The 11716-nt window shown below is 33.0% G+C and overlaps 1 long non-coding RNA gene across 1 annotated transcript; it reads left to right on the forward strand.

Moving 5' to 3' along the window:
• The first annotated feature begins 10750 nt into the window (after nt 1–10750).
• Nucleotides 10751–11458, forward strand: LOC145805832 (uncharacterized). The gene is made up of 3 exons (XR_014347981.1): nt 10751–10828; nt 10955–11130; nt 11444–11458. It is a non-coding gene; the product is annotated as an uncharacterized LOC145805832 (long non-coding RNA).
• Nucleotides 11459–11716: the final 258 nt, after the last annotated feature.

Below are 11716 nucleotides of genomic sequence, written 5' to 3' on the forward strand. Positions count from 1 at the left end.
ATGGTATAGTTTGCCTTAGGCAAGACTCGTTTGGGAAAATTGATTATTTTAATTATTTTTTATTATTTATGAAAAGGCATATAAAAAAATAGAGAGAATGATGTGATAACTTGTAATGATTTTTTTAACTAAAATAACTTATTGACAAACGATGCTTGAGACCACATTAGACTTATATTGATAATTTAAATAATTCATTTTGTAAGATTCATCAAAAAAATTATTCATACACAAAATTAAGGATAAAATATAAATACATCTCCTGAGATTTGCTTAAAATATAAATTTCTCTTTGTGATTTTAAAAATTACAAATACTCCATTGTTTGAATTTTTTATTTAACGGAATTAGTAAAAAAAATTCTAACGACTCTCCTATACAACAATAAAATTACATAAATGATTAATTGAAATATATTTATGATATCATTAAAATATATTAATTGACTTAATGATTTATTAATAAAATGGTCATTTATTATACAATTAGGAAACTTGAAGGGGTGTGATAAATTTCTCCAATCACATGAAAATTTATATTTGAAGTAAATCTCAAAGAATGTATTTTGTAATTTACTTATAAATTAAATTGATTGACTATCGGTATCCACGTGATCAGATTACAAACGCACACAAAAGAAAATTTGCTCGTTCATGGTTTTGTGATTCCATCCTGTGACTAGCAATATCTAGTTAATGTGATATTTTTGCATAGATAATTCACTCGATGAACATTACAAATTGAATCATTTGGGGAGAGAGAGAGAGAGAGAGAGAGTGAGTGTGTGTGTGTGTGTGTGTGTGTGTGTGTGTGTGTGTGTGTGTGTGTAGAAGCCGAACCATCCAATGAAGAAGATAAAGCTGTAACTCTGTTTCTAATGGTTGAGTTGGAGTAAGTATTGGAGGTCTTGTTTAAAACAGCAATGGATGTCTATTCTAATGAAATATCAGTCACATCTACGTACTCTCTTTGCCTACATTGATATGAGGTGTGTATATATGTATATATTCAAATATTAATATTAATATACATTATCATTTTTTTATGCAATGTTAAAAATCTTAATAGGTACATTTTTACTTTCAAGTATAATTTTTATTTAAATAAAAATAAGACTAAATAATGTGAGTGTTTGCGAAGTGGGTTTTTTTTGTAAGTTTTTTTAGTTGTAGGATATTATTAGAGAATTTTTTTTTTTTTTATATTTGGGAAGATAGTTGAGTTTTTTTGTGGTTGAATATGATATTTGCGAGAGAAAAAATGAAATGATTATGGGGTTTGATGTCATATTTTGTTTGGATTTATATATTTTTGGTTTTGTAACCAATTTGTCTTTTAGTGAAAAAAAATAAAAAATAAAAACCAAAAAATTTCCTTCCCAAACACCACCAACGATAGATGTATTATTCACACCAATACATAGACATGTACATGATATTTATAATTTATGAGTAATGTTAGGTATCATAAAAAAAAAATATTATGCCAAGTTTTATGAAAATTATTTACTCTTAAATTACACATATAAAAAAAAACATCAGACTAAGTAATGATGGAAAAATTTTATAAAATATTTTATGATATTTCTTTTATAATGCGTAGTATTACTTAAATAAAAATAATACTTAAAAGAAAAAATGCACTTATTAAAATATATTTAGTATTGCATAAAAAAATGATTATGTATATTAATATTAATATTTGAATATATACATATATACACACTTCATATCAATGTAGGCAAAGAGAATATGTAGATGTGATTGATATTTCATTAGAATAGACCTCCATTGTTGTCTTGAGCAAGACCTCCAATCTTTACTCCAACTCAACCATTAGAAACAGCGTTACAGCTTTATCTTCTTCATTGGATAGTTGGGCATGGGCTTCTCCACTCACTCTCTCTCTCTCTCTCTCTCTCTCACACACACGCTCTCTCTCTCAATGACTTTTTTCAAACTCTACTTTATTTAGTGTATGAACTTAAAATTTAGTTTGACTCAACTCTACAATATTAAATATAATTATAGCTAAACCCTTCAAAAAATGGTGCCCATAGTGGATGAGTACTTATCCACAATTATGTCGGTCGATTATATTTTGTGAATTTTCGAGTTTAAAGGATATATTGAATATACACTAAGGCCCGTTTGTTTTGAGAGATACAGGTGAAATTGGAATTAAGATTGAGATTGAGATAGACATGGGACCCACTATTACGTTTTTATTTTGATAGATGGAGAAAGGATTCATAATCCTATGGGATTAGGATGGGCCTTGATGTTAAGATTGAGATGGAGATGATATTTGGAAATTAGTCCCATAGGATTAGGTTTTTTGTTTGATTTTTTATTTTTTTATTTGCATATTGGGCATTTTTTTTAACATTAATGTTTAATGTTTTTGTATTTTTTGTTAAGTAAAAATCATTATTTTATTTGTTTTAATATTTTATATTTCTTTTATAGGATAATAATTTAACAATCCCTACATTAACAACTATCATAAAAATAAATACAATTTTATTTAATCCACTCACTATCAATTCCATCACTATTAAACCCTTTACTATCAATCATTTTCATTCTACTTCTGGAAACAAACGGGGCCTAAAGAGTCACATCTTTAAAACTTAATTCATTCATAATATGTTGTCAATATATATATATATATATATGTATTTTATATGATTCATATAACATATTATAATAAAATCTAATAAATTATAATTCAACAATGCTAGAGGGTCACAATTTTTGTGGTCACAATGGCTCAAAACTGTTAAAACGACGTCGTTTTGGGTGCAAAACATGCCAAAACGACGTCGTTTTGACAGTTTTGAGCCATTGTAGCCACAAAAATTATCACCCTCAAACATTTTCCATTATAATTATAGTCATAAAGATTAAATACAATATATAATAAGGAACTCGCAAAGTAATAGAGAAAACTCCCCGTGGATGAGTGACTGCTCTTCCATAATTATGTGGGTCAATTGTATTTTGTGAACTTATGAGTTTGAATAGCACTACAAATTCATATCTTTAAACTCAAATATTCACAACAGGGTGCAAATATTTTTTATTTTGTTTTATTTTATTTGATTCATATAAGATATGGGAGTGAAAGCCCTCAATTAATATAAATCTGATCCATACGTAAGTGGAGAGATTTAAATCACAAATTTTTTAACCTCCGTTTGGGATGTGAGCTAATTTTTTAGTTATTTTAACCTGAGGTCAAAAAGTATTGTTTGGAATGGGCTTTTTAATTTTTTTACTTTTATGAGAAAAAAGATAAAAATATTATGACTTAAATGTGACATTTTATTTTATTAATTTTTTAACCTATTTTATTTTTTTATAACTAAAATAGCAAAGTAACCCATGCCAAACATAACCTTAATGGGGTGTATGAGTTCCACTGTATGATTGGGCTGCCAAGCCCAATATTTGGTGTACATATATTTTTAATGAGCAAAGACGAATGAATAGTGAGAAAATACCAGACTTGAAGAAGTCACACATGCTGAAGATTCCAATTAAAGTCCAAATCTCCATCCCCTATCCTCTTTCCATTAAAAGAAAAAGAGTCTCTATCCAAAAAGAAGAAAAAGAACACCTAACCTAACTAAAAAAATGGTTACCGATCGAGGGGAAAAAAAATGATTCTGAAAGGCTTATGAAACTTTAAAACCAAAGCCATTTGGAACACATAAATACAAAAAGGAAAAAAAAAAATACCAAAAGGATATTTTATAACACAATAGAAATAATATTGAGATTAATTACATCAATGGTCCTAAAAAATGCAAATTGTTATACTTTAATCCGTATTATCAGTGCGATTTAAAATCAATAACAAGAGGTGATGTATTTTCGAAACTTCGCCACAAAAAAAAAAAAAAAAAACACAATATTAATAGATTAAGGACATAAAAATGCAACAATTTCTTACTTTGAAAACTATATATTTGGTCTTTTTTTATTTTATTAAAGCTTTACGTATAATTTTTAAAATATCCCTATTCACATTCGTGCAACAAATCACATAACTTAAAGACTAAAATGGAAAAAAAAAAAAAAAAGTTGTAACAGATCTCATAATTTAGCAAATATTAATATAATTTGGAGAAATTTACAATGTGCGCCATTTCAAATGGTGCAGATTTTTTATGATAAATGTTATGATTGTTTGTGATGTGTGTTATGACATTTTATAATAAAGTTATGAATAAAAAATTTATGATGTGCACCCTAAAGTTAAGAATAATAATATTATAATATTTTGTGATTTTTGTTATGAAACTTTGAGATTTTGTTATGATATTTTTTAGTAAAAAGAAATTATGACTTTTGTAGTATAAAAGTTATAAAATTTTAAGTTTAAGTTATGAAATTTTGTAAAAAAATTATGAACATATTATATACATTTTTTTAAAAGTACACGTTGTAACATCTCCCATATAATTAACCTAATGATGTTGTTATAGTGACAAGTCCTCAAATCTTTGTCACCAATAAAGTAGTTGATTGTGTCTAGCCAAAGCTTTCTTTGATAGATTCGCTTACATTAAAATAAGCACAATACATGTCTTTTTTCAGTAGGATTTACTTAAATAGCAAAACGTGGTCCCGTGTAGATGATAATGTCCTCTTAAGAAACTAAATTGCTGAACTAAGCTATTAAGCATTAAATAATTTTCATGATCATATCACTATAGACAAAAAGTAACCATGACATGGGGCACACCTAAGAAAAAATATATATTTTATTGCTAAATAAATTTCAATCCAAACTTTTAAAAAAATTTAGATTAGTAAAGAGTGTGACGGTCACTTGACTTTAAGGTCACTTGACTTTAAGGCGGTAAATGAGTCGAGTTAAGTATTAAATTGTTTAACTTTGAGTTGAAAATTTAGTAGATTAAAAATGATGTCATTTTGATAGTTTCATTCGAAAATAGCAAAGATACTAAAACGAAATCATTTTAACTTTACTCATTTATTTTTGTTAATGTATATATGGTATATATTCCTATATATATCAGGTATTGATTTCCTAGATATAGTAGGTATTGTCATAGTTAGGTCTCTTATAGGATACATTCTTTTATAATTAGATTTCTAATAAGATACTCTTTCTCAGTCTATATATACAAGTTTTCTATTGTATAGGACAATGGATTCAATATAATCATTCAATACAATACATATTATTTTTTCTCTCTACTATTCTGACATGGTATCAGAGCTATAGGTTAAGCTCTTGATATTCTTCGCCTTACTGGCAGGTGGCAGCCTTGCCTTGGCCACCCGTCGGACCTCAACCCATTCCGCTGTAATATTTTCCTTTCAGTATTGTTTCACGGTGATCTCTTTCTTTGTCCGCTGGTTTATTCCTACCCCAAATATCTTTATCATATTTTATTTTTATTTTTTTTTACTGGTAATCCATTTTTTTTTTTTAATGCTTGTATTCCACTCTGTCTTTCCCTCTGCTTCAACCTCAAATTGGTTTCTATCATTAAACCTATTTGAGTTTGAGGGGGGGTATTATACCTATATTATAGTGAACATGGTTATACACCATGCAAACCACCTAGCCGCCTCCTTTGGAGCATAATCCAAGCCCCACTCTCTGGTGCACAATCTAAGTCGCCCCTCTCTGGCGCACAATTCAAGCCACTTCCACTGGCGCACCACCAAACTCGCTTCCTGGCGCACCATCTGTAATGACCCCATTGCATATAATGATTAGTACTTAATTAATTAAGGAGATTTGAAATTTAATTGCCAATTATTCCAATTTAATTTGGATTTTACGAAAAGTATGGAGGTTGATTCATTTATGGTTCTATTAACACTACAAGAAAAGTAGGCTTATGAGACGGAACTTTTTGTGACGGCACAACTTGACGTCGCAAAAAATGTGACTTTTGGAGACGTTGCCGTCGCCAAAAAATGTGACTTTTTGAGACGGCACAACTTGCCGTCGCAAAAAATAGAGTATTTGTGATGGCAGAAATTGTTGTCGCAAAAAAAAAAAAAAGTATTTGCGACGGTACCCGTTGCAGTCGCAAAAAAAAAAAGAAGAGTTTTTTGCGATTGTAATACGTACCGTTGCAAAAAAAAAAAAAGTTAAAAAATATATATTTATATATATATTGTGGCTTTGAGACGGCTTCATACATATATAGTCATAAAATGGTTTAAATAAATGCAATGGTATTTTTCTGTTACAAAAAAAAAATTAAAATAAAAACGACGTCGTCTTACTCTTTTGAACATTTCTCTTTTCATTCATTTTTTCATCTTTCTATCTCTCTGTCTCTGTCTCTGTCTCTCTTCTCTTTCTCTCTCTTACTTATAACTCTTCTCTAGCTGTCTGTCTCTCTCTTTCTCTATGTGTCTCTGTCTCTCTTATCTCTCTCTCTCTCTCACACTCATCACTCTTCTTTGTCTGTCTGTCTCTTTCTTTCTCTCTATGTCTCTGCCTCTCTTCTCTTTCTCTCTCTTACTCATCACTCATCACTCTTCTATGTCTGTCTGTCTGTCTCTCTTTCTCTCTGTGTCTCTCGTCCATCTTTGTTCTCTTTATCTCTCTTCTTTTTTTGTCTCTCTTCTCTTTCTCTTCTCTTTATCTCTCTCGCTCATCTCTCTCTGTCTCTCTCTCGTTTATCTCTTTTCGCTCTCTCTCTCTCTCTCTCTCTCTCTCTTTGTCTATATCTTTTCATTCACTTTTTCATCTTCCTTTCTCTCTTCGCTTTCTCTCTATCACTCATCACTCTTCTCTGTCTGTCTGTCTGTCTATCTGTCTCTCTCTCTGTGTCTCTCACTCATCTATCTCTTCTCTCATCTCTTTTCTCTCTCTGTCTCTTTCGCTCATCTCTCTTCTCTTTATCTCTCTCACTCATCTCTCTTCTCTCTATCTCTCTCATCTCTAAACTTTCTCTGTCTCTCTCGCTCATTTTTCTTCTCTCTATCTCTCTCTGTCTCTCTCGTCCATCTCTCCTCCATCTCTCTTCTCTCTATGTCTCTTTTCTGTCTCTCACTCTCCATCTCTTTCTCTTTCTCTCTCTCTTTCTCTCTCTCTCTCTCTCTCTCTCCCACTGTGTTTGGGTTGCTCACTCTCTCACTCACGTCTTCTCTATTTACCAAGCACCCTTTTGATTTATCGATCCACTACAAGAAAATGCACTTTTAGTAACCACTTTGTCTCTCTCTCTCTCTCTCTCTCTCGCTCATCACTCTGTCTGTTTGTCTGTCTGTTTGTCTGTCTGTCTCTCTCTCTCTCCTCTATCTATCTCTCACTCATTTCTCTCTCTCACCACCCATCTCCTCTACCATGTTCACCACTACTGCAAACGTCATTCCACCACCACCACTACTTCCACTGTTGCCACTTCACCTCTACGACTACCATTACTACTACCATTGCCACTACTCCACTACCACCACTGCCACTACTACTACCATTACCTCTCCTTCACCCTTGCCACTGTGACAACCCTTATCACTGATTAGTGCTAATCCATGATTAAGCATGTTAACTGACTGATTGACTGAAATCCTGAACTGATTGATTGAACGTATTAGTTTGAATGCATTTCTATTTGTTTGTCAGTGAACTATCTGTTCGTGTTTTATGTTTAAACTGCTAATTGAAGGCCTTATCGGCGGCCGAATCCGAAATTGCTTAATGTTTTATGCTCGTTAGAATTTATGTAATTTTATGGTATATTTAATTGAAATGTGATTTGGTATGATTAAACTAGATTTAATAATGTTAAACTACATAAGTTGGCTTTATTCACCATTTTGCCATCTAGTGGGCCATTTGAAGCTTAGTCTTGCATTATCCCTCATTTCCTCTAAGACCAAAACGTGAGAGAGCTAGAGTGTTGGAGAAATTGAGTTCATCTAAAATTCTTGCTTGAAATTAGAAGAAATTAAAGGTTTATTTGCATAATTGAGCCTCTACACTTGTAATCCAAGACCTAAGGTAGAGAGTTTACCTTCTTGTTCATAGTTTGAATTACTTCTTGCATGGTCCATGTTAATTTTGAAGTCTAGAGCCAAAATATGGCTTAAATTGTTGAATTGAGTAAGATTTCATGCATGCATGGTCCTATTGTTGAGTTTTGAGTTGTTTTCATGGAAATTACTACATGTATGTTCATATTTTTGGTCTTGATCCATGGATTCACCATGTTTTTGCAAGAATTGGCTCTTTGGAGCATGTTTTAGAAGCTTTGAATTCATTAGAACTCATGCATGTATGAGTTTTGCATCAATCTTCATGTCATTGGATTTTGGGTTGGAATTGTGTTTTAATTGAACTACCTTTGGGCTTTGATTCCTCAAATTGATCTTCAAAACATGTTATACTATGAGTTTACAAGTGTTTTCCAGAAAATTATCCCAAAAGGATCGAATTTGATGCATTGGAATTGAGTTTTGAGCTTGAGGTTCAAATTTGGAAATTCCAGATTTTGGACTCACGCTCGAGCGAGGAGTTCTACGCTCGAGTGTAAGCCTTGTGTTCATGCAGTCTGCTCGAGCGAGGAAAGCGGCGCTCGAGCGTGAAGTGTGTGTATCCAGTACTTTGCATGTGTTTACAGTTCGCTCGAGCGAGAGAGTTCACGCTCGAGCGAGGACATGTGTCTCACGCTCAAGCGTGTATCGAGCGCCCATCGAGCGTGATTTTTGTGCATCCAGTACTTTTACTGTAGCTTGCAGTCCGCTCGAGCGACGGAAGTTACGCTCGAGCGAAGCTTATTTGTCTGCATGTCCGTTCGAGCGTAGAAAGCCACACTCGAGCGAGACCCCTGTTTTCTAAAAATTCTGAAAAGTATTGTAAAGTGCATCTTTGCATCCTCATTCCATCCTAGGCATTCCTAAGCCTAGTTTAAGGCATCTTAATGAGAATATTGATGTAAAATCACACCGAGTCAAGATAGGGATTAAGTTATTATTTCCCAACTGTGTAACTTAGTGTGTGTTCACTCTGTAACTGTGTAGGGTTGGCATCCGAGGACGCGTAATAGCTTATCTGTAGCCTAGAACTCTGTGAGTAACAATGTTGTAAAGATATGTTCAATTGAGATTATTTTATGAACAATGACTGTACTGCTTTATGAAATGACACTGTTTACTAAATGAATGTTTGTCCTATCTGTGAACTGTATTCATGGCATCCATAGCAATTTACTGTTACTGAACAGTTACTGTTACTGTTACAGAGATCTCTGTCAGTTTTCATGTTTGGAACCATTACTGATGGCCATCATTGACTGCTCGGTCTGTTAAGAACTACTGTACTGTTTTGCTATCGGATGTACCACATATGACTATTATATTTTCTGAATGACTGTTATGGCATGAATTATGAGCCACAAACCGAACGACTGATATATTGATAAATGGCTGTTTTCAATACTGAAAGGACATTCATTCTTAACCTCTTTACGCATATGTTATTCACTGGGCTTTAGCTCACTGCTTATATATATATGTAGGTGTACAGGCACCAGACCGTTGCTAGGAGCGTCGGGCTAAGCTCCCGTTTTGTCAAAGCCAACCACCGTGCCTCACTGCGAGGTTCCAAGTCCTTCAAGCTAGGGCTTTTTGGGGTGTTTTAATTTTCTCCCTTTTTGTATCTGGTTTTGTGACACTGTATAGACTGACATGTGTACCCGTATTGTACTGTCATGGTAGGGATTTGGTCCCTAACCTAAACGCCTGTAAATGATGTATGTATGTATGTATACACTGTTTTGTTTCTGAATGTGACTATATATATAAAGTCTTTTTGCATACAGACTGTCACAGCTCATTGGACCTCTTTTAATTACTGCTTTGGCTTCCGCCAGCCCCTGTACTCTGTATTACTGTTAAGCAAGCCTTCGGTAATCTCGGATTACTGGCCGGTTACGGTGCTAAACCCATAGGGGCGAGTTTGGGTCGTGACAACCACTCTATTTACACTACCACTACCACAACTTCACCACTAATCTCTTTCGCCATCGCCATCGCCATCGCCATCACCATCATCTCTTATCCACCACCTTCACCACTACTGCCGCTCTCTTTCCTCTACCACAAAAAATTAGTTCATGATTTTTAGTAACAAAAAAAAAAGGCCGCAGAAAAATATTTTTCATTGACTATAGAAAATTAACTTTTATTTTAGTGGAAAATATTTTTCATTAAAATATTACTCCTACTTCTACCAAATAAAAAATAATAATATTTTTTTCATTAAAATAAAAATGAAACAAATAAATTTTCAATCTTAGTAACTAAAAAAAAAAGATTTTTTTTTAAAAAATTCATTAACTACAAAAAATATATATTTTAACAAAAAATAAAATTTTTTGATGACGGCAACCCCCGTCACAAAAGAAAAAAAAAAAGAAAAGTTAAACGTCGTTATTTTGTTATTTAAATTTCATTTGTGATTCAAAAAAAAATTATTTTTTTATTTTTTATTCCCGCCCTTTTTTTTTCCCATTCCCGCTCCCTTCCCCCCATTTTTTTTTCCCATTCCCATTCCCGCTTCCCCCCCCCCAAAACAAAAAAATCCCCAATCTCAAACGCAAAAATCCCTAATCTCTTACCCCCCGGCTCTCTTTCTCTCGATCGACGGCGAGCGGCGGAGGAGCAGTGTCGGAGCAGTGGAGGAGGAGGAGGAGGAGGAGGAGGAGGTGCAGCATCGGAGGAGGAGGAGCAGCGTCGGCCTCCTCAACTTTATGCCTACATTTTTAATTCCTAATAGGCAGTTACAACATACCCATACAACTTTTGTGAGGGGATTCTTGAATCCAGTGAGTATTCTAACAGTTACTTGTAGCATTCAAAAATTCATTACTCATATGCTTAGTTACACTGTTTTCCCCCTACTGCATATCATCTTTCAATTTGCTAAATATTGACGGTTTGCTGTGGCCAAGGCATATTTTGGCCTGCATTCTGCATCAGCAATTCCAGAATTGGTGGGTACTGTAGAGAGTTCTGATCTTCCATTCACAAGCATTTCTGTTCTCAAGCAACATGGTGAGAATGATATGAGCTACAAGATATTCTCTCGTGAACCAGTAGCAGATGCATTGCTGGATCGCATTTTTAGGTAAGCCGTAAATCTCATTTAATTATTGCAGGAAAGAATGATCTATTACTTTTTTTCATTTTAGTAGTTTCTTTGTGTTATGGGAAGATTTATTTAATATGTGCTAATGTCCTAATTACAAATCCTGAAGTTTTAAAAGGAACTGTTATAAGTGGAAAACCTAAACTTGATAGTTTGAAGATGTGAGCAAGCATCACATAATATATAGAGTGCCTAATTAGCAGAATTTCATTGATTTTCATAGACTAATCAGATAACTGAATTTATCATAAGTTCAAAATGTTTGATGGTTTGTTAATTCTTGCCATTGTAGTGTGCGGACGAAGACAATTAGAATAAATTGTAAGTTAGATTTGCAATCATGATCCTATTCAATCCAATGTATAAGCCTTGTTTTGTTTTGTATGTGAATTTTTGTTTGTATATTTGTGTTTGTGGCTTAAAATACACATTTTACACTTATGTCCAAACTGAACATTTATGTCCAAACTGAACATTAATAGGTCATGTTGGATTGAATAGGATAAGAAATACAAATTAAGCCAATAGAGATTCAAATATTGTTGCAGTTTGAAAATGTTGAATG

Source organism: Camellia sinensis, chromosome 13 (genome assembly GCF_055761805.1).
Source record: "Camellia sinensis isolate YWXY chromosome 13, ASM5576180v1, whole genome shotgun sequence".
In the NCBI taxonomy this organism is placed as follows: Eukaryota; Viridiplantae; Streptophyta; class Magnoliopsida; order Ericales; family Theaceae; genus Camellia; species Camellia sinensis.